This window comes from Lissotriton helveticus, chromosome 9 (assembly GCF_964261635.1).
Source record: "Lissotriton helveticus chromosome 9, aLisHel1.1, whole genome shotgun sequence".
Classification (NCBI taxonomy): Eukaryota; Metazoa; Chordata; class Amphibia; order Caudata; family Salamandridae; genus Lissotriton; species Lissotriton helveticus.
The window spans coordinates 670,126,589-670,149,501 of record NC_136070.1 but is presented as its reverse complement, the minus strand read 5'-3'; the positions used below and the strand labels follow the sequence as shown (position 1 = coordinate 670,149,501).

Below are 22,913 nucleotides of genomic sequence, written 5' to 3'. Positions count from 1 at the left end.
CCAAGACATGGAACTCCCTCCCCATCCACCTTCGGCTGACCCAGGACCATCTCGCCTTCAGGAGACAACTCAAGACCTGGCTGTTCGAGCAATAGCAGACCCCTCCCCCCAAGCGCCTTGAGACCCTTCCGGGTGAGTAGTGCGCTTTACAAATGTTATGATTGATTGATTGATTGAACAGGATTTTTCAAACACACCTGTCAGGGGCTTGCAGAAAGAGCACAGAACTAACACAACGACTGGCGCAGACATGCATAAAAATTATGAAATTTCGACAGGAGGACGGGTTGTCGCTAGTAACAAATTTCAAATTCTAGCTTTGGTGAAACCAGAGGCTGCACTACCACTACAGCCAGAAGCACCACAATGAGAACTGCAAGATGAGGCACAACAACCTCAGTCACAAAGACAAACAGAGCACCCAGTAGTGGGGAAATTGATTGAAACCTTAATCGCAGAGATGAGGGTAAACTTTGCTAAATCTGAGAAGCATCAAGAAAAACTACATGGGAAGTGCGAGACACTTGAAGGAAAAATTAACACTTTAAAGGATCAGGTATCAGTGGTAGTAACCTCCCTAGATGAACTTGATAGAGAAGTAGAAGCTAGCCAGGACGAAATACAGACTGCAAAAATCAATGAGAAGGACCTAAGAGACAAAATTGAGACCTTAGAAAATAACGCAAGAAGGAATAATATTGGGATCTTAAATGTTCAGGTGGAATGGAAGGTAAAAATGTTAAGAGCTTTGTGATTAAGTTATTGAACGAATCTATCCCCTATTTAGAGGAAACAGTGCTAGAAGAAGACATAGAAAGGGTACATCGAGACCCTTTTAAAAAAGGAAAAATGAGGAAAAACGCACAAAAATTTTAGTCAATTCAAGACTTATGCCCTAAAAGAAAATATTTTAAATGAGGCACTCAAAGCTGGTGCCTACACCAAAAGGGAGCGGTCATTACGAATTCGTTTGGAAACATTAAGAGCTACACAAGATAGGCAATGGGAACTGGGGCAATACATACAGGGACTTAGGGCCCTGGAGGCGACAGACCAGGTATGTGTCACAGCTTCTCTAAAGGTCTTGGAGAGAAATCAAATGTATAATATAAGAGACGCTAAGGAGATGGGAAATCTTATAAATCAAATCAAAGCGCAACAACAAAAAAAAGTTTAAAAATGGATGCCTAGAGAGACGGGTTCTCGAAAAGGGCAATCTATGATCTGCTCAAAGAAGACAGGGAGGGTTCTCCAGGGGAGGGTGGGAGGGAGGTGAGGGGGTTCACTGGAATCTGTGTTTGTTAGTTTTGCACTAGGTGAGGGAGCATATGGGAAAAAAAGAATAAAAAGAATTGTCCATTGTGTGAAATTTTAGGAGGAGCTGGGTGGCATATTAGCAAGGGTGATATCACCGCTTTAGCGGGACTTTTTCCCGCTAAAGCGGCGATATTTTTATCGCCCTATTAGCAAGCTGTAGCTAACAGCAGTTAGCGACAGCTTATAGGCGATAGCTACAGGTTTGGGGCCCGCTTTGCATGTCAGCGATATTTATCGCTAATGACATGCAAAGTGGGAGTACCCATCCTGTTAGCAACTGAAAGCAGTCGCTAACACAGCTATCGCCTAAAAGCAAGGCAGGCGAAGCGATTAAAACATTTCCGCTAAGCGCGAATATCGCCAGACCTAACGCCTGCTTAGACCATGACTTAACCTGTATATCCAATGGGAGGTGGATATTCAGGTTAAGTCCCCATTAGCGATAATGCCTGAATATTGCTGGATTTCCAGCGATATTCATGTATTGAGCCGCTATTGCTGGATATTTCATCGCTTTAGAGATAAACATTGCTAATAGCACGTTATCTCTGCGATAATATCCGGCGATAGGCGGCGATAAAAAAAAGCGCTAAGCGCATTTAGCGATATTTATCGCTATTTGTTGCTAATAGGCCCCTGGGTTCTAGGGTGATTTGGAAGATAATAAGGGCTACGACAAATAGAGCCCTTGCTAGGGGGAGGGACCTTGCAGTTAATATCTTAATATGGAATGTGAATGGCCTTAGAGTTACAAACAGAGGGCAAAAGATCCTGGAAGATTTTGAAGTGGTGAATAGTGAAATAAATGTTCAAGAAACTAACATATTCAGGGCATAGTGGCACAAGATTATGAAGATGCAAAAATGGTTCGACACTTATGTCTTTACTAACCAGACGTGTTGTGTTAAGACAGTGACTATTTGAATGTTTTCTTAAACAGCCAAGGCAATATTAGTGGAGGCAATTACAGATCTGAAGGGAAGATGGATTATAGCCAAGGTTAAAATGTTTGGCAAAATCTATATTTTGTCAGGATATTATCACTCAAACGTAGATGACCCCGCCCCACTACAGACCCTATATAGCCAACTACTAGACACCACAGTTCCTATAATCCAGCGACCCTAAGTTTAAGCATTTTTGTAAAATCAGCACAGTCATGTACATGTTCATCGTCAGCAACTGGGTGTGCAAATAATTTTGCTGGATTTACTGTATGACAGCGAACCACTTCTAAATATGACACTGAAACTATTACTTCGTACCCAGATGCCCTCCGAGTTGTAACAGTACTATTGCTTCTTTATAAAATAGCAAATACTTCATGCTCTACAAACAGCGTTCAAAGCGATCCCATCACTATTGTGGTGCTTTTCTAGACTGCAAATGCTGGTGTAGCCAATTCTTGCTCACATGGGTAGTGACCTTCCATGATGGGCTCTAGCAGCCCACTGTAGTAGGCAATTGGTTTGTGTCCCATGGATGTGTTTTGAGTCAGTACGGATGTAATTGTCATTCCATTGAAATGACAAAAGAGGTAGAATGGTTTACAGTAGTCAGGTGTACCTTGCACTGAAGCATTTGTAATTGCATTCTTCAGCTACCGAAATGCTGTATCTCTTTCATCAGTCCAGTTTATGTTGTTCCCATTGGTATGGGACTCTTTTAGAAGCAGCTAAAAGTGGAGCAGTCAGGGTGGCATAGTCAAATGCCCACTGTCTCACACAATTGCAGAGTCCTAGGAACTACTGCATTTGTTTTGTGGTGGTGGACTTGGGCTAATTTCTAATACTCTGCTCTGTCAGGTGTCACCCTCCTGACAATCCCAGAAAACCCTTATGTGTCCATTGACTTGTGAGAAAGTGGTAGTGTTCCTTCCTCCGTACAAGCTTTAGTGGCCCCAATGTTGATTAAAAAACTATTGGGATGACCTTCTTTGTCTAACATCACAGTGAGTTCCTTATCTGATCTGTGGATTACCAATCGGATTATTCAGATAATGGTTGCCTTTTTGCTCCTTCATTGTGTATAATTGTTGGTTAATGTCCCTCCAGACATTTGGGATTTGGGGTTGTGCAGAAAAAAGGATTACCTCATTTCACTGTTAATCCTCCCAACTGGCCTTTGTGGGACCTCCTGTAGTACTTCTAACAACCGAGGGCTAACTCTGTGACATTTGCCACTGTTGTGCTGTCCACTGAGCTTGAGGGACCTGCAGGAATTATTGGGGAGCCCATTGCATCTGTAGTAGCCCCATCTGCCCCTGTGGAGCGAACCATCCCTGCACTTATTTGTTCTTTTCTGCTCTACATTCCCTTGCAAAATGACCCATATTGCCACAATGATAACACTGTTGTCCTACCCTCTATCCTCCTTCTTTTTTCCCTGCACTGGCTCTTGGATTCATGAAACACCTCCTCAACTCTTTCCCAAGTTACTTACTGTCTGCCATCCTGGTGCCCGAATTGTGACAGCCATTGGTGGTGATGCTACGAGTGCCCCTTCTGTAGTTGATTTTTCAAAGTTTCTGTTGCTCCATCCTAGCTGTGGCCCTCTCTGCTTGCTCTGCCATTTCCTTGTCCTTTCTGGCCATGGTTCAGCCTCTATTCCGAATACTCCATATGAGCGTGTTTGTATATCCATGGGCAGGCACCATGTAGGACATTATAAAATACTATTACATTTTCTCCTGTTTTTCCCCAGTTACTTCCTGTGCCCATCGTTCTTCCATTCAGGTGATGAATTCTACAATGTCTTTACTCAGTTTTGTGCTATCTGCCGTAAGAGCTTCAATGTCTGGTCAGTCTAGGCATATTTGCTGAAACACGTCCCAAACATGTTGACAAACATTGTTAAACACGGACCCATCAAACTGTTTATTTCTCAATGTTTTTTTGAGGGAATCCGTCCATGAAAAAACTGTATTTACTTTGTCTTCCACCAGAGAACTTAACAAGCTTTTAACATCACCCAAGGCGAGGTTCACTCCAGCAGGGTGTTTCTCAAAGTATCCTATCCTTTTCCCACTCCCTCAGGCAGCGGAGATACTGCTCTCTTTAAATTCTCTTTATCCATTTGCGGCCATAGAACGTATGTGGGCAGTCACCTACCCTTGAAAAAGAGGGGTAACAGATTTATTAGTAAAGTATTTACGGGTCTTGGGCCTAACCTAGGATCTGGTCCATTACTTCGGAACACTTCAGTTGGTTTGTCTACAGCATACCATACTGCTCCCAAACCACGAGGCAGTCTTGCATATAGGAATAATTCCAATCTGGGTTGCCCTGTCCCTGCTGTAAACAATCTTCAGCAGTTGCTAAGTCTATAGGTTGAAAAGACCCTTCTCAGGGCCAATGCTTTTTCCCCTACTTTTTAGTTCCTTTTGCCAATTCATCTGAAAAGATTTCACAATAATACCTGCCCTCCTTGTATTCTATTTTTTATAATTGGCTTCTTCTACATTACTGGGGTGTCTCTTACTACCATAAATGACCCAGCGAATGACGCAGATGGAAATTATATGGTCTTTGGTTAGTTTCCTGATCATTTGCATTCCTGTTAGGCCTGTCTTCCCAAGCCTCATCTTCCTCTGTGCCCCCTACGTCTTATACTTCATTTGAGGGTTTATGATATTGTGGCATCTCTATGTTGCTTTCCCATCCTTCTTCCTCTATTATCCTTTCCTCAATTGCCTCTCTCAAAGTCTCCGTGGAGGTGTCTCCCAGCCTAAGAAGATATAAAGAACAACAATTCCCAACAGGTCCCAGTTTAAGGCAGTTCAATAATATATGCAATGAGCATTATATAAACGAGAAACAAGGAGGCTCATATGGTTTAAAGGTTTGTTATTCACCAATTCAAAGGAGGGTGTTTCACATGGAAAAACAGTTAGACAGCACTGTACAGGGAGAATCATGTGACAACCCGAAGGCACTTGGTGAGTAGTGATATTTACAGTTGGTGAGTAGTGATATTTACAGTGCAAGTGCTGAACGTGAACAGCGTGAGCGGCGCAAAGTGACAATGAAATAATACAATAATGGCTCCGCAGGATTAAGTTATAGTCACTGAAATCATGGAACAAACAATTTTACAGGAGCCAAAAACATTAGTTGCGCCTTAGGATTGCGCTGTGGTGTCAAGTTCAAGGTCAAGTTCAGGTATTTATAAAGCGCACTACTCACCCAGAGGGTCTCAAGGCGCTGGAGGGAGGGGTTTACTTTTTATCGAATAGCCATGTTTTCAGTTCTTTTCTGAAGGAGATGTGATTCTGAGTAAGGCGGAGGTGGGTGGGGAGTGAGTTCCATGTCTTGGCAGCCAGGAAGGAGAAGGATCTGCCACCCATGGTGGTTTTTCGGATGCGCGGGACTGCGGCGAGGGCTTGATTGGATGATCTTAGTTGGCGGGTGGGATAGTAGAAGGACAGTCGGGTGTTGAGGCATTCGGGTCCTAGATTATAAAGGGATTTGTGTGCGTGGGTAAGAAGGCGGAAAGTAATTCTTTTGTTGACGGGAAGCCAGTGGAGGTTTTTTAAGTGACCGGTGATGTGCTCTTGGCGCGGGATGTCTAATATGAGTCTCGCTGATGCGTTTTGGATGCGCTGGAGTTTTTTCTGCAATTTTGTTGTAATTCCGGCATAGAGTGTGTTGCCATAGTCCAGTCGACTCGTGACCAGTGCATGGGTGACAGTCTTTCTTGTTTCGAGGGGGATCCAGCGGAAGATCTTTTTGAGAATGCGAAGGACGTTGAAGCAGGAGGATGATACGGCGTTGACTTGTCTGGACATTGAGAGGGAGGAGTCTAGAATGAAGCCAAGGTTACGTGCATGGTCTGTGGGTGTGGGCGCAGATCCCAAAGCGGAAGGCCACCAGGAGTCGTCCCAAGCTGAGGGGGAGGATCCTAGGATGAGCACCTCCGTCTTGTCTGAGTTGAGTTTTAAGCGGCTCTGTTTCATCCATTCGGCTACTTCTTTCATACCTTCGTGAAGGTTGTTTTTGGCGGTGTTGGGGTCTTTGGTGAGGGAAAGGATTAGCTGGGTGTCGTCGGCGTAGGAGATGATGTTGAGGTTGTGTTGACGTGCGATGGAGGCGAGGGGACTCATGTAGACGTTGAAGAGGGTGGGACTGAGTGAGGAGCCTTGAGGTACGCCACAGATGACTTCGGTGGGCTCTGAGTAGATTGGGGGGGGAGTCGGACTCTCTGTGTTCTCCCGGCTAGGAATGAGATGATCCAGTCCAAGGCTTTTCCTTGTATGCCGATGTTGTTGAGGCGTTGTATGAGGGTGTTGTGACAGACAGTGTCGAAGGCGGCGGAGAGGTCGAGTAGAATGAGGGCCACTGTTTCACCGTTGTCCAGGAGTGCTCGGATGTCGTCGGTCGCCGCAATGAGGGCGGTTTCGGTGCTGTGTTTGGCTCGAAAGCTGTTCTGTGAGGGATCCAGGGAGTTGTTGGATTCAAGGAATGCTGCTAGTTGGCTATTGACGGCTTTCTCGATGACTTTGGCCGGGAAAGGGAGTAGGGAAATGGGTCGGTAGTTTTTCAGATCTGCGGGGTCTGCTGTTGGTTTTTTCAGAAGGGCGCTGAGTTCGGCGTGTTTCCATATTTCTGGAAAGGTGGCGGAGTCGAAGGAGCAGTTGATGACATCGCGGAGTTGTGGAGCGATGATGGAGTCAGCTTTGTTGAAGATGAAGTGGGGGCAGGGGTCAGAAGGTGAGCCAGAGTGGATTGAGTTCATGAGGCGAATGGTGTCTTCAATGGTGATTGGGTTCCAGGAGTTGAGGTAGTTAGTTGGAGGGGTGGGATCTGAAGTGGGTGGGGTGAGTTGGTCATTGGGAGTATTCTTGAAGCTGTTGTGGATGTCGGCAATTTTGTTGTAGAAGAAGGAGGATAGCGCATCGCAGAGGTCTTGGGAGTTAGTGATGTCGTTGGATGCTGCGGAGGGGTTGGTGAATTCTTTGACGATATTGAAGAGTTCCTTGCTGTTATGAGAATTGTTGTCGAGCCGGTTCTTAAGTGCTGATTTCTTGGCGGATCGGATCAGTTGGTGGTGTTTGCGGGTGGCTGTCTTGAGGGAGTCCATGTTGTCTGAAGTTGGTTCTTTTCTCCAATTCTTCTCCAGGGTGCGGCATGTCTTCTTGGATTTTTTAAGGTCATCATTGAACCAGGGAGCTTTATTGCTGGAAGATTTCGACTGGTGTTTTTTCAGGGGTGCTAGTTCGTCCGCACTGTGGGTAATCCATTGCCTGAGGTTGGTGGCCGCTAGGTCTGGGTCCGTTGCCAGGGTGGGAATGTTTTGGCTGAGTGATGTGTGGAGTTGTTCGGTGGAGATTTTGTTCCATTTTCTTCGGGGAATGGGTTGTAGACGGTTGTGGGTCAGGGTTGTTTTGTAGCTGAAGTGAACACAGCTGTGATCCGTCCAGTGGAGGGCTGTAGTATGATCGAAGGAGATGTGCTTGCTGGAGGTGAAGATAGGGTCAAGCGTGTGTCCGGCTATGTGAGTGGGGGTGTCAACAAGTTGTTTGAGTCCGAGATTGGACAGGTTGTCCAGAAGGGTGGTGGTGTTGTTGTCGTGAATGTTGTCAAGGTGGTAGTTGAGGTCTCCTAGAAGAATGTAGTTCTCGGAGGCGAGGGCGTGCGGGCTGACGAAGTCAGTGATGTCGTCACTGAATTGAGATCGGGTGCCTGGGGGCCTGTAAATGAGTGTTCCTCTAAGTGTGGTCCTGGGGTCGGTGTGGATCTGAAAGTGGAGGTGTTCGGCGGTTGCAAGATTTGCGTCAGAGCTGGTTGTAATTTGGATGGTGTTTCTATGGACGATGGCGATGCCTCCTCCAGTTTTTTTATTGGTGCGGTCTTTTCGAATGATCTTGTAAGTGTCCGGTATGGCTATGGCAATGTCGGGGGCAGAAGATGCATTCATCCATGTTTCAGTAAGGAAGGCGATGTCAGGTGACGCAGTGTCGATTAGGTCCCAGAGTTCGGTTGCATGTCTGTGGACCGAGCGGGTGTTCAGTAGGATGCATTTCAATTCGTTGGGTTCGGAGCTGTGTGTGGAGGAAGTGTGTTTGGTGAGGGTCCTGACGCAGTTGAACTTACAGGAGAGGCAGGAGAATGGGCCGTGGGTACGTCCTGGGGTAGCTTCGCAGCAAAGTGGGGTGCGTCCGGAGTTGAGGGCGAGGAGAGTAGCGGCATCATAAGTGACTCTGGGGGGTTGGGAGCGGCATAGAGCAGGGGGATGGGCGCTGGGCGCGGTCCAGGCGCGGACGGGCGTAGACGGGCTTACCTTTGGCGCACCTTCGGCGCGGCCGCAGCGCGTGGACGCTGCGCGTTGGGACATCTGTCATTAAATGGAGAGTGGAGGGGGAGGGGCGTGGGAGGGGCCGCTGGGAGGCGGGGAGGAGCCACGGGCCACGAGCACAACAAATGGAGGAAGGGAAACTGAAACTGGGCACGAACACAATCAAGGGGACAAATAAACTTAAATAAATGCAGCGCAAATACCATACACCATAAAATTCAATGCAGCGCAATTTACAAAGTAATAAATTTGGCTAAACGATACCAGGCGCTTTCACAGGACAGGCAATGGGCGCCAATACAGCATCGAGGCGCTGGAACTGCAGGCGATGTCTGGCGCAGCGTGATGAAACACTGTCTGAAATCAGCAGGAGGGGTGAGCAGGAGGTAGGGTAGTGAGGTAGGTAGGTAGGTAGGGAAGTGAGGCAGGGAGCGACCGTCGAGGAGCGAGTCCAGCTGGTCACGGCTGGTCGACGGCGTTTCGATCCCCTTGAGTCAGGATCCTCATCAGGACAGGGTTGTCGAGTTATGAGCAGTGCTGTGGGGAGAAAGAGCGAATCAAACAGGGAAAGGGGGAAGGTGGCATGAACGGCAATGCAAGGGGGGGCGGGGGGGGGGGGTGAGAGGAGCTAGGCGGGGTGGTAGGTATGGGACAGGTCGTGAAGGAGGAAGGGAGGAGCGGCGGAGACGGGGGCCAAGCATGCATGCAGGCGATGTGAATGATGTAGGGGTGGACCTGGATAGTGCCCGTGAAAAAGGATAAGGATGTGGGACCAAGTGGATAGGTGATGCAGTGAGTAAATAGTTACGCATCAAGGTAGGTAAGAAATCGAGTGTTTCGGATGAGTAAGGCGTGACTAGTGAAGTGAAAGCCGGACGAACGCTGGCACAAAGTTAAAGGTGTGGCAAAAGGGCGTAAATATGAGGATATAACAACGGATATTTACTGTGGTAAGGGTAAGAGGGTCCGTGAGTGGGGACAGTTGAGGTATAGTACTAAGACCTACTTGTGCAGGAGACGGTAATTGCGTCGTCTCTGGAACCCGTGGCGGGAGCAGCGGATGCGCCGTCTAGAAAAGCGTGACATTGACCATCAATAACCGCATGGGAATGATCAAGCAAAAGGCTGCTATCTAAACAGATTTTACCTGCTGTGGTTTGGCGTAGCCTAGGGCCGTTTCAGCGTGGCAGCGCCTGAGTGAAGAAAAGCCGCTGGTTAGGAGTAATAGAATTAATGAAATTGCTGCTGGCGGGGCAAGAAAGTAAACACATGCAAAAAAGCTGCCGCCCGCAGGAAGCAGTGGCTGGCGCACTATCCAGCTCCATGGTGCACAATACCTGAATAAATCAAGGCGGCCGGCGGCGATGAGGGCTCTGGCAGTGCGGGCGGCTGGCGTAGACTTAAAGCAGCTCCGAGAACCCGGAAGGGTTCTGAGATAGTATATACACTGTGATAGGGTAGTGGCCGGCGTGGAGGGCGTGTAAGGAGCGAAGGGGGCGGAACAAGTGCCGTGTCTAAGAGTTGCCGGGGTAAACAGGAAGAACTTACACTGAAAATGGCACGTAGTTGGCAAAGGGAATTGGAAGCTTTGCCGAGGTCAGTGCACATATCACAATCGGACAATGATAATGTAAACAGTTAGTACATAGGCATGGAAAACATGGTTAAAACACAGGAATGTTCGACATTCGTCAAAACAGTCGAACCAGTCAATAAGTTAACATGTTTAAATTTAAGGGGAGAATGAGCATGTAATGTTAACATCACAACACAGTGGAATACAAGGTTCATGTGTGATAGCGACAACAGACAACGGTGACTCAGCATGTGACATATAAGACCATGGTATCAAGTAATTGGGATTTAGAGGGGATGAAGTTCCCAAACCATGGTCAATTAAATATGGGCAAGGTCATACAAAGGGGATGCTCAGGAGCAGGGTATGGTTGCAGGTAAGGGACGATGGCTAAAAGCAAAGGGAATGGTAAGGGGGACGATAGCCAAAGTGTCCAACAACCAAGAGGGTGCATGAGGATCATGGTGTTAGACGGTGACGGTACTGTTCCACTCATCAAGAGTATTGAGGCCATGGGTAACAGAGTCAACGCGTGAAATCCATTTGCATTCTGCTCTGTTAAGTAGATTGGCCATGCTACCCACTCCGATTGGCAGTGTGGGTTTCCCAATGACCAACCATCTCAGGTCTGTGTCAAGATGTTGTTTTTCCAAGAAGTGTGCGACCAAGGGGGCCGTCAGTACTTTGCAGTTAATTCGGCTTTTATGCTGGATGATCCGCTGCTTAACCATTTGAGTTGTCTGGCCGATGTAAAAGAGATCACATGGGCAGTGGATCGCATAGATCACATTGTGAGTCTTGCAGTTGGAGTGGTGATTCAGTTTATGTGTGCGGCCGTTGTAAGTGAATACTTTTGTGTTGATGGTGAGGTCGCACACACTGCAGGATTGACATTTGTAGTGGCCCATCACGGGGTCCAGGCCCCAGGCGGCTGTGATGGTGTGTTTGTCCGTGGGATGGTCGGGGCAAGTGATGGCATGTACAAGGTGATTGGCGATGTTATTGCCCCGTTGATAGGAGAACAAGGGGGGTTCCCGAAACTGTTCTTGGGTTCGTAAAAGTGGCCAATTTTTCTTGATTATTTGACTAATCTTGTTGCTGTCAGGGCTGAATGTGGAAACAAACAGGATTCTGGACAGCGTTTTTTTGTTGTTCGGGGTCAGTAAGTCTTCACGGTGGTTGTACCAGGCACGTTTCTTGGCTCTTGTCAGTAGGCGTCGTGGGTAACCTCTGTTGATAAGCTTGGTAACCAATACGTCAGCGTCCCTGAAGTAGTCTTTGCGCCATTTGCAATTGCGGCGGATCCGCAAGAATTGGTCGTATGGAAGTCCGTCACGCAGGCCTCTGGGATGGTAGCTGGAATAGTGTAACAAGGTATTCCGCTCCGTGGGTTTGCTGTAGAGGGATGTACCAAGTGCGCCATCTTCTGCATGGATTATGACATCCAGGAAGGGTAAGTCATTGGTCTTGTAATTGCTAGTGAATTTAAGGTGTTCTTGTGCATTGTTGAGCCAATAGACAAAGGGTAGAAGGGTGTCTGGAGAGCCATTCCAGATAAGGAGAATGTCATCTATGTACCGTCGCCACAGATCAATCTGTGGGCGGTACGGGTTGATGGGGTTGAGGATAAGTGATTTTTCCATGTTGTGGACAAACAGAATGGCAAAATTGGGGGCGAAGCAAGCGCCCATTGAGACTCCCTTTATTTGTAGGTAGAACGTATCTTTATACAGAAAGTAGTTGTTTTGCAGTGCAATGCGAAGTAGGTCCATGATGAATTCAGTTGGGATCTTGGTGGGTAGGGGTCTTAATAGCAGGAGGTTCTTGATTACTTTGAGACCTTCTTGATGAGGAATGTTGGTGTAGAGTGACTCGATATCTAGGCTGGATAACAGCTGAGGGGTCATGTCAAAAGCCTTATCCTCTATGGTGTTAATGAGGTCCATGGTGTCTCGTATAAAGGTGTCGGTGGTTGGCACAAATTCCTTGATGATAGCATCTATGTACTTCCCCAGTGGTTCCAGTATAGACCCGCACCCAGAGACTATGGGTCATCCCGGTGGATTGGTAGAGTCCTTATGTATTTTAGGGAGGACGTAAAGGACCGGTGTCCTGGGGTGAGGGTTGTTCAGGTATTCAAATTCCTTTTTGGTGAGGATGTCACGGTCCCTAGCCATGGTCGTAGTAGATAGAATCTTTTCTCTAATGTCGTTCAGAGGGTCTCTGGAGAGAGGGCGGTAATGTTCCGCATTGGATAGTTGGCGTTTAATCTCCTGGTCGTACTTGGTATTGTTTAGGACGACGATCCCGCCGCCCTTATCCGCGGGCTTAATGATGATCTCACTGTTGCTTTGAAGGGAGTTGAGAGCATGTTTTTCGATAAGGGGAAGGTTATAAGGGATGAACCGTGGTGTAGTTTTGAGGTCCATCACTTCTTTCATCACCAGCCGTTCAAAAGATAATATTTCAGGTGTCATGAGATTAGAAGGGGGATTGAAGGTGGACGGACGTCGAAAGGGAGAGATCTGGAATGGCATAGACTCTGGTCTATCAGCAAAAAAGTGCTTGAGACGAATTCTCCTGAAGAATTTTAAGAGATTCGATTGTAACTCCAGGAAGTTAGTTCGTACGGTGGGTACGAAAGTGAGCCCCCGAGATAGAAGTGTGGTTTCTTCGGTGGTCAAAGTGAGTCGGGATCCTCATCAGGACAGGGTTGTCGAGTTATGAGCAGTGCTGTGGGGAGAAAGAGCGAATCAAACAGGGAAAGGGGGAAGGTGGCATGAACGGCAATGCAAGTGGGGCGCGGGGGGTGAGAGTCTGTTAGACAAAATCAACTCAACTATCTCCAATTCAATACTTTTGAAGTCAACAAAAAAGTCAATAAGATACAAAGGGACATTAAAAATTACAAAGTTGAAATTACATACCCCTACCTAAACGAGGAATTCTTCAATACCCCACAAAATCCCCCCAGAACACGCAATTGGGGACGATACCGCAACAATCAGCGGGTGACCTTCTCTGATTCCTCCAACACCTCTGGTGACGACTCAGACACCGGTTCGTCCGCCTCCACATCCAGACCTCAACCTCTTCTTCTTCCTGGTTTTTTAGCTCGGGCCGCGGCCAACCTCCGCCACAGAATCGTCCAGCCAGGCCCAGACAATACCAACCGCAGGTACCAGGCGAGCGCCAAACCCGGAACCGCTACTACCAATGGGGCCCACCCCAGTACCCAACGCGCCAGCCACTTTGGGAAGCGAAATGACCATCCCCATCTTCAACCTTTCCAATCATACTTTGACCACCGAAGAAACCAGACTTCTATCTCGGGGGCTCACTTTCGTACCCACCGTACGAACTAACTTCCTGGAGTTACAATCGAATCTCTTAAAATTCTTCAGGAGAATTCGTCTCAAGCACTTTTTTGCTGATAGACCAGAGTCTATGCCATTCCAGATCTCTCCCTTTCGACGTCCGTCCACCTTTAATCCCCCTTCTAATCTCATGACACCTGAAATAATATCTTTTGAACGGCTGGTGATGAAAGAAGTGATGGACCTCAAAACTACACCACGGTTCATCCCTTATAACCTTCCCCTTATCAAAAAACATGCTCTCAACTCCCTTCAAAACAACAGTGAGATCATCATTAAGCCCGCGGATAAGGGCGGCGGGATCGTCGTCCTAAACAATACCAAGTACGACCAGGAGATTAAACGCCAACTATCCAATGCGGAACATTACCGCCCTCTCTCCAGAGACCCTCTGAACGACATTAGAGAAAAGATTCTATCTACTACGACCATGGCTAGGGACCGTGACATCCTCACCAAAAAGGAATTTGAATACCTGAACAACCCTCACCCCAGGACACCGGTCCTTTACGTCCTCCCTAAAATACATAAGGACTCTACAAATCCACCGGGACGACCCATAGTCTCTGGTTGCGGGTCTTTACTGGAACCACTGGGGAAGTACATAGATGCTATCATCAAGGAATTTGTGCCAACCACCGACACCTTTATACGAGACACCATGGACCTCATTAACACCATAGAGGATAAGGCTTTTGACATGACCACTCAGCTGTTAGCCAGCCTAGATATCGAGTCACTCTACACCAACATTACTCATCAAGAAGGTCTCGAAGTAATCAAGAACCTCCTGCTTTCAAGACCCCTACCCACCAAGATCCCAACTGAATTCATCATGGACCTACTTCGCATTGCACTGCAAAACAACTACTTTCTGTATAAAGATACGTCCTACCTACAAATAAAGGGAGTCTCAATGGGCGCTTGCTTCGCCCCCAATTTTGCCATTCTGTTTATCCACAACATGGAAAAATCACTTATCCTCAACCCCATCAACCCGTACAGCCCACAGATTGATCTGTGGCGACGGTACATAGATGACATTCTCCTTATCTTGAATGGCTCTCCAGACACCCTTCTACCCTTTGTCGATTGGCTCAACAACGCACAAGAACACCTTAAATTCACTAGCAATTACAAGACCAATGACTTACCCTTCCTGGATGTCATAATCCATGCAGAAGATGGCGCTCTTGGTACATCCCTCTACCGCAAACCCACGAAGCGGAATACCTTGTTACACTATTCCAGCTACCATCCCAGAGGCTTGCGTGACGGACTTCCATACGGCCAATTCTTGCGAATCCGCCGCAATTGCAAATGGCGCAAAGACTACTTCAGGGAAGCTGACGTGTTGGTTACCAAGCTTATCAACAGAGGTTACCCACGACGCCTAGTGACAAGGGCCAAGAAACGTGCCTGGTACAACCACCGTGAAGACTTACTGACCCCGAACAACAAACAAACGCTGTCCAGAATCCCGTTTGTTTCCACATTCAGCCCTGACAGCAACAAGATTAGTAAAATAATCAAGAAAAATTGGCCACTTTTACAAACCCAAGAACAGTTTCAGGAACCCCCCTTGTTCTCCTATCAACGGGGCAATAACATCGCCAATCACCTTGTACATGCCATCACTTGGCCCGACCAACCCACGGACAAACACACCATCACAGCCGCCTGGGGCCTGGACCCCGTGATGGACCACTACAAATGTCAATCCTGCAGTATGTGCGACCTCACCATCAACACAAAAGTATTCACTAACAACGGCCGCACATATAAACTGAATCACCACTCCAACTGCAAGACTCACATTGTGATCTATGCGATCCACTACCCGTGTGATCTCTTTTACATCGGCCAGACAACTCAAATGGTTAAGCAGCGGATCATCCAGCATAAAATCCGAATTAACTGCAAAGTACTGACGGCCCCCTTGGTCGCACACTTCTTGGAAAAACAACATTTTGACACAGACCTGAGATGGTTGGTCATTGAGAAACCCACACTGCCAATCAGAGGGGGTAGCATGGCCAATCTACTTAACAAAGCAGAATGCAAATGGATTTCACGCGTTGACTCTGTTAACCATGGCCTCAATACTCTTGATGAGTGGAACAGTACCGTCACCGTCTAACACCATGATCATCATGCACCCTCTTGGTTGTTGGACACTTTGGCTATCGTCCCCCTTACCATTCCCTTTGCTTTTAGTCATCGTCCCTTACCTGCAACCATACCCTGCTCCTGAGCATCCCCTTTGTATGACCTTGCCCCTATTTAATTGACCATGGTTTGGGAACTTCATCCCCTCTAAATCCCAATTACTTGATACCACGGTCTTATATGTCACATGCTGAGTCACCGTTGTCTGTTGTCGCTTTCACACATGAACCTTGTATTCCACTGTGTTGTGATGTTAACATTACATGCTCATTCCCCCCTTAAATTTAAACATGGTAACTTATTGACTGGTTCGACTGTTTTGACAAATGTCGAACATTCCTGTGTTTTAACCATGTTTTCCATGCCTATGTACTAACTGTTTGCATTATCATTGTCCGATTGTGATATGTGCACTGACCTCGGCGAAGCTTCCAATTCCCTTTGCCAACTACGTGCCTTTTTCAGTGTAAGTTCTTCCTGTTTACCCCGTTGCCCCGGCAACTCTTAGACACGGCACTTGTTCCGCCCCCTTCGCTCCTTACACGCCCTCCACGCCGGCCACTACCCTATCACAGTGTATATACTATCTCAGAACCCTTCCGGGTTCTCGGATCTGCTTTAAGTCTACGCCAGCCGCCCGCACTGCCAGAGCCCTCATCGCCGCCGGCCGCCTTGATTTATTCAGGTATTGTGCACCATGGAGCTGGATAGTGCGCCAGCCACTGCTTCCTCCGGGCGGCAGCTTTTTTGCATGTGTTTACTTTCTCGCCCCGCCAGCAGCAATTTGATTAATTCTATTACTCCTAACCAGCGGCTTTTCTTCACTCAGGCGCTGCCACGCTGAAACTGCCCTAGGCTACGCCAAACCACAGCAGGTAAATTCTGTTTAGATAGCAGCCTTTTGCTGGATCATTCCCATGCGGTTATTAACGGTCCATGTCACGCTTTTCTAGACGCCGCATCCGCTGCTCCCGCCATGGGTTCCAGAGATGACGCAATTACCGTCTCCTGCACAAGTAGGTCTTAGTACTATACCTCAACTGTCCCCACTCCCGGACCCTCTTACCCTTACCACAGTAAATATCCATTGTTATATCCTCATATTTACCCCCTTTGGCCACACCTTTACCTTTGTGCCAGCGTTCGTCCGGCTTTCACTTCACTAGTCACGCCTTACTCATCCGAAACACTCGATTTCTTACCTACCTTGATGCGTAACTATTTACTCACTGCATCACCTATCCACTTGGTCCCACATCCTTATCCTCTTTCACGGGCACTATCCAGGTCCACCCCTACATCATTCACATCGCCTGCTTGCATGCTTGGCCCCCGTCTCCGCCGCTCCTCCCTTCCTCCTTCACGACCTGTCCCATACCTACCACCCCGCCTAGCTCCTCTCACCCCCACCGCCCCCCCTTGCATTGCCGTTCATGCCACCTTCCCCCTTTCCCTGTTTGATTCGCTCTTTCTCCCCACAGCACTGCTCATAACTCGACAACCCTGTCCTGATGAGGATCCCGACTCAAGGGGATCGAAACGCCGTCGACACCACAGCGCAATCCTAAGGCGCAACTAACGTTTTTGGCTCCTGTAAAATTGTTTGTTCCATGATTTCAGTGACTATAACTTAATCCTGCGGAGCCATTATTGTATTATTTCATTGTCACTTTGCGCCGCTCACGCTGTTCACGTTCAGCACTTGCATCTTCACCTCTCACCAACTGTAAATATCACTACTCACCAAGTGCCTTCGGGTTGTCACATGATTCTCCCTGTACAGTGCTGTCTAACTGTTTTTCCATGTGAAACACCCTCCTTTGAATTGGTGAATAACAAACCTTTAAACCATATGAGCCTCCTTGTTTCTCGTTTATATAATGCTCATTGCATATATTATTGAACTGCCTTAAACTGGGACCTGTTGGGAATTGTTGTTCTTTATACTCCATACCCATCCCAACGTGGTTTATGGGTTTTACTCCTGTGTTCCTTATACCAGCCTAAGAAGAGGCACAGTCCCCAGAGAAGCCCCCACCATAGGGTGGGGGCTTCTATGAGATGCTTCTCTGGGAACTTTGCCTCTTCTGTGCTGATGGTTTCACATTTCCTTTTATATTGCAGAATACCCACGATAATGACAAGGTGGCTGCCCTATTCTCTATTTTCTTTCTAATATACTTAGAGAGAATGTAAGTAAATATGTATTCAAATATGTCTTGGTTAAATGTTCCTTCCTTGGGTCATGGCTGGGCATGGCCCTTGGTGCGTTTGTGCCATTATTTACAATACTTTTGTATCTTCTTCTTGTCTAAAGGAAAATACTTTATCATGTGTTTCAGAGGGGCCTCCATGGTCCCCTAAGGATGTGTGCGTGTTTCCTATGTGTAATAAAAGTGTCACTTGTAGTCCCTTGTTCATGAGCTCACTGTCTTATGCTGTATTTGGACCTATCTTGTTCACTGATATGTATGAGTTCTATGAATATCACTAACCTATAGAAATTGTAAATACGTATTGGTTATATGCAGTGGTACCTGACTTCACATAAGCTACTGTGAGACCAAAGTAATGAACATCAAGCACATTTATCGCAAGTCTGTGTAACATTTCATCCATAGCTATATCTGGATCGGGTGCATTTATGGGGGGGTCTAAGAAGACGCAATACATGTTACAATATTATCATGAATATAAACAACTATTTGCAGCACTCAAGGATGTGGGCTCCCATTCAAATTACAAACTCCTGAATCATAAAAATCTGTGAGTAATGCATCAAGAAGGGCCTCTAAACAATTCACTGAATCTCTTCAGTCCTTGAACTTCGTCCCACATATATTCGTCCCTACCCATTCCCATGGTCACACCTTAGACCAGGTTTGGTCCCTCAACCTCTCTGTATCCCCTGTGTGTGTATCCCCCTGCCTTTGGTCTGACCATGACCTTATTTCCTTCTCTCTCCTTCTCAACCCCGCCACTAAGGTTCCGCTTGCCAAAAACACCTGGGCGCGGAATTGGAATCGGGTTGATTTTCCCTCACTGACCTCCCTGCTCATGAATTCCTCTCCCAATCTTTTAGGCCTTTCTTCCAATTCACAAGCCACTGCTATTAATATCTGGCTTGCTGAAAATTGTGACTCGGTCGCCCCACTACGCCGTATTTCAACTCGACGACTTAAGGACTCCAATAATTGGTTCAGTGAAGACTTAAAGGAACAAAAATTGGCCGTACGACAAGCCGAGAGGCAGTGGAGAAAAAACTACTGTCCCCTACTGAAAATCCAATACTCTTCACTGTTAACAAAGTATAAAAAATCCATTTTAGCCACCAAAACTACATATTTTTCTACAAAAATTCACTCAGCGGAAAATAAACCTAGGGAGATTTTTACCATAGTCAACGATTTAGCCTACTCGGTTAGGACCTCACCCCAATCCTCTCCTACCCAGGCCCTGTGTGATCAACTAAATTCCTATTTTCTGGATAAGATCGCAACTATTAAGGCAAACATCCCCCCTCCCTCTCCTCATTTTGTTGACCCTTGTTCCCCTATTGCTCAGTCCCGTCTCACCTCAATTCCTCCCTTTACCAAAGAAGTTTTTTTAGAGATACTGCCCAAAGTTAAATCTGGCTCTCCGACAGACATCTGTCCGGCTCGAGTCCTGCAACAGATTTACTCTGCATGCCCCCAGCCCCCGATCACCTTCCTCAATAGCTCTCTTACCCAGGGAGTCGTGATCCCTGCACTTAAATCAGCCATAATAGTGCCCATTTTAAAGAAGTCCGGCGCTGACCCGTCCACTCCAGCCAACTACCGCCCCATTTCCCTACTGCCTTATTTGGGGAAGGTGCTTGAGCGCCATGTCACCTCGGCACTCAGCACCCATGTAGAGGTAAATGGAGGCTTGGCGGCTCGTCAGGCCGGCTTCCGCCCTAGGCACTCTACCGAATCCGTTGTGGTGTCGGTCCTGGACAACCTCAGGGAAGGCTTGGACCAGAATAAACATCAGGCGCTGGTGCTCCTCGATCTCTCCGCCGCTTTTGACACGGTGGACCATACCATCTTGCTTTCACGTGTCAGAGCGGCGGGAATCGAGGGCTTAGCCCTGGTCTGGTTATCATCCTTCCTGAGGGACCGCACCCAGGCGGTTCGGTTGGGGGATTTCACGGCTACCCCACTTCATGTCACTTGTGGTGTTCCCCAGGGCTCTTCACTTTCTCCTTTACTCTTTAATCTATATATCTCTCCTTTAATCTTTGCTCTTCAGCAACTGGAGGTCACCGTATATAACTATGCGGATGACCTCCAGCTCATTTTCAACCTCACCTCTTCTCCCCACTCTATTTCTAATTTCCAGTCTATTATGATTTTCATCAGGGACTGGATGAACCACAACCATCTCAAATTGAACCCGGACAAAACCGAGTTGGTTCTCACAGGTGGTTCTTCCAGTCCCTGGAACTCTCTTTTTTGGCCCCCCTCGTTTGGTCCTTCCCCCACTCCCTCCTCCACAGTTAAGACCCTGGGTGTTAGGGTGAATAACCAACTCACCTTACACTCACAAATTAGTTCTGTTGTCTCCTCCTGTTTTCTCACTCTCCGTACTATTCGCACTGTCTCCCGTTTCTTTTCCCCTCTGGCACTTAAACTGATCATGTCCGCTCTGGTGATTTCACGGCTGGATTACGCCAATGCCCTTTACAACGGCATTCCTGCGTACAGCCTGCGGAAGCTCCAGTTGGTTCAGAACCAAGCGGCACGATTGGTGTATGGTCTTTCGCGCTCTCATCACTCCACACCCCTCCTTAGAGAGCTTCATTGGCTTCCTGTCAAGGAGCGTTCCCTTTTTAAAACTGGTTGCATGATCTTCCAGGCTCGCCAGGGGTCTGCTCCCGCTTTTATTTCCTCTCTGATCAGTGAATACGTTCCTGCCAGAGAGCTCCGATCATCGTCCAAATCTCTCCTTCAAATTCCGCGCTTCAAACGTAAGAAGTGGGGAGGTGCCAATTTCTCAACTCTGGCTCCCACTTTTTGGAATTCCCTCCCCGACCATTTACGTTTTGCCTCCCATTATCCTTCCTTTCGTAAAGACCTGAAAACTTTTTTGTTTAAACTAGCATTTTCCCTGTAAAATTGTTCTTTATGCTACTGTTAGGACCAGTCTGTCACAGCTCCGCTTGCCGAACCTTGTATATACAGCGCCAAGAAGCCGCAGGGTGTATGTCGCGCTCTACAAATGTTTTAAATTCAAATTCAATTCTAATATGATGGATGACTGCTAATATATGAATTCGAGAAGTATTACATGGACACGGGGGTTCTCCATGGGCCCATAAAATATAAATTCTAATTCAATCTCATCTGTTACCTGCCACAGTAAATTATCAGTTTCGCTCACAGGGAATATTATCAATCTTTAGGCTGGTCTTAGGCCATTGTATTCTGGTTCTCTGTGTTTTTTTATCTGAGATAATGTTTCTCAACTTCCAGGACACCTTAGGGGTCTGTACTGAAATACCAAAAATATTGGAAAGATCTTCCTGCCTATCTTCCTCGCTTATATCAGAGTGTATCACAACCTGCGGAGAACCCTGCCACTTATCTCTGATTTGCCACTTGGATTATACAGTACTGCACTCTTTATATTATCTTCCTTATTCATTCAGGGATATCTACATACACGTCAATGCACTTTTTGGATTTGCAACCAAGAGTCTGGCAGTGTTCAGTGCAAAGTCAATTGACACCAGTGATTCGCTATCCCTTTACCTATCTGTCAGACTCACCAACTCAGCCTTGGTCATTCTACTTTAAAGACACCATCAATATATCTTAAATCTGGGAACTTGGGAGCTGGGCGTCTGACTTATTTAGAGAAAAGTTTGCCACGCCAATCAAGCACTGTCTCTTTACCATGTAACACTTCACACCCCTGTTACCCAATCATGTCTCCCTATTTATACACTGACTCTCTGGGTCTAACTGGGATACCTACTAGCACTCCCAAAGGAATGTTCCTTCCAGATGTGTCCTTTTGGGTAAAACACTCGTACTTGCTAGATAATTTTCCAAAGGAAATGTCTCTTCCAGAAGCTTGTCTCCTGGGTAATGCACTAGTACCTGCCATATCACTCCAGAAGGAGTGTCTCTTCCAGGATTTTGTCTCCTGGGCAATACACTACAGTCTGCTAGATCACTCCGAAGTGTCTTTTCCAGCACCTTGTCTCCTGGGTAATGGACTACTGCCTGCTAGATCACTCCCTAAAGTAGCATCTTTTCCCTTCTATTTCAAAGGGGAATTCACCCTAGCTAGACTTTCTGTGTGTACCGGGAATCACCACATTGTGTTTCTAAAAACATATTGTTTAATTCGAACAAAGAAAAAGAAATACCCCATGCATGAATTTCTATACTATGATTGCTACAAAATCATGCAATTCTAAAAGGTAAATGTTCGAAGTTCGATTTCTCCATCGCCATTTTGATGGCAACCTGGGATCTTACCTGCTCGTCTTTCGAAGAGGCAGATCTTTAGTGTAAGACTCGGCGTCTGCTTACCTGATATTTGCACAGTATTTATTAAGTCAACAGCAGACAGCAGCCCCCCTGGGCACAGTCTGGACAAGTTGAGATGAACTACTGGTTGGTTGGCGCTGCCAAATGTTGCCTGACAAAGAAAAAGATTACACGACTTCTGTTGGCAATATGGTACAGAGTTTATTTAAAAAGCAAGCATGCATGCGTAATGTCAGTCAGCGGAATCTGAGCTTCAACTTACAATTAGCAGCCAGTTTCTTTTATACACTTTTAACCATGAATACATCATACATTTGAATAATAATTTACCATCTGGTAAGGCAGAACATTAATATCAAAAGGTTATGCTTCTGGAAAAACTAGTAACATGTTTACTAAATGTGACTCAGGTGCGCCTGTTATCATTAGTTATTATTCCACACCACAACTACACTACTGGTGTCCTTGAATTATTTCGTACTTTTGAAGCTCAACAATGCTCTACTCCCTACACATATGCTGCTTGTCAAAGCGTAACCTCCCAGCTATCCAGCGCCCCTGTGCAGCCTTATCGACATATTTTCTCAGATATGCATTCTTGCAATGCAGGTTTGTAACCTTTCATTTCTACTGTGCCTAGTTATATTCCTCTATTCTACT

At 46.8% G+C, this 22,913-nt stretch overlaps 1 long non-coding RNA gene across 1 annotated transcript in view; it reads right to left on the bottom strand.

Annotated features, from left to right (window-relative positions):
* Positions 1 to 22,913, bottom strand: part of LOC144781772 (uncharacterized) — a 104,992-nt gene that overhangs the window by 12,978 nt on the left and 69,101 nt on the right. The window contains exon 2 of the long non-coding RNA XR_013601066.1: positions 22,296 to 22,404. This is a non-coding gene — a long non-coding RNA (uncharacterized LOC144781772). The remainder of the gene's footprint in view (positions 1 to 22,295; positions 22,405 to 22,913) is intronic.